The sequence below is a fragment of the Galeopterus variegatus genome, unplaced genomic scaffold, assembly GCF_000696425.1.
Source record: "Galeopterus variegatus unplaced genomic scaffold, G_variegatus-3.0.2 Scaffold22319, whole genome shotgun sequence".
In the NCBI taxonomy this organism is placed as follows: domain Eukaryota; kingdom Metazoa; phylum Chordata; class Mammalia; order Dermoptera; family Cynocephalidae; genus Galeopterus; species Galeopterus variegatus.
The window spans coordinates 10,479-11,863 of record NW_007748430.1 but is presented as its reverse complement, the minus strand read 5'-3'; positions in this window follow the sequence as shown (position 1 = coordinate 11,863).

Genomic DNA, 1,385 nt, shown 5'->3' with positions numbered 1-1,385 from the left:
AATCAATTAAGTAATATCTGAATATGTGTGTTAATTGAAAGGTTCCAACATGTCTTTATTTCAGCTTTCAGATTTTTTTTCAGTAAAAAATTCAACGTTCTAAATAATTGGGCTCTTGTGCTACTGAGGTGTGTAAACTTTTCCTCACAAACTGCATAAAAACAGAAGACAATCTCACGGAAAGGGAGAAGAACTTCATTGCCTCTCATAATCCAAGGGAAGATAAACAGCCCACTTGGTAAAGTGCAGACAAACGGCTCAATCTTAGAAACTCATGGAACAAAGACCTTCAGTGATGTCAGGACCCCCTACATCTAAGTCTACCCATTATACATTCTGTCACTGAAAACCTGATTTTTCTACAAAATGAGGAACAGTGGCCACCAATTGCTCCTGAGCTTCACACCCACAGCAATCCCCATTTTAGAACAATTAACTTTCTCACTTCCAATTTTACAAAATTCACAGGTAAATATAATGCACCCAGTGCTGGTCACTTGGGTGTTGGATTATGTAAATATTCAGGATTTGGATTAGAGTAGCTGCTTTCAAATCCTGGTAGAGACGTGGTAGAGTTACCCTAGCTGAGTTACCTAATTTTTCTTGTCTCAGGCTCTTCATTTCTAAAACAGAAGTTTCTTAGGGTGTAGGAGAGAGGTCACTAGCGGCTGGGAAGGGAAGGAGGAGAGGAAGAGGTGGATTACTGGGTACAAAATTACAGGTGGACAGGGAAAATAAATTCTGTTCTAGGCTGACTATAGCTAATAATATTGTATTGTATATTTCTAAGTAGAAATGAGGATCTTGAATGGAATCACCACAAATAAATGGTAAGTGTTTAGGTGATGGAAATGCTATAATATATATTATAATATATAATACATTGCATGTTTTGAAATTATACACTCTACCCCATAAATATGTACAAATAAAAATAAATTAAAAAATAAAAATAGAGACTCTGCCTTATATACTGGTAGCACTGTGAAAATTAAAGGACTGTTCAAACAGATAATATTGCTGCTAGTAATAGGTAGGAATTGCTGAGGGTTTATGCATTACCTTTTCTTGCGTTTCCAAAAGGACCTTCTAGAGAGTGTGTTTTGACCCAAAGTTGTGAGAACTTCTGACAATTGAGAAATATATCTTGACCTTTCAGTACTTTTATTTTATCTCTAGAGGAAATTTCTTATAACCCTGTATGAAAGCTTGTCTTTGATATGGTTGGTGAGGCAATGTTTACACATATTACTAGTATAAAAGCCCAATTATTTACAACATTGAACTTTTCACTGAAAAAAATATATAAAAGCTAAAACGTCTTAGCTTCATTATGGCACTTACCCCTCATACTGAGTCTCTGTTCAGTACACAGTGAGGCTGTT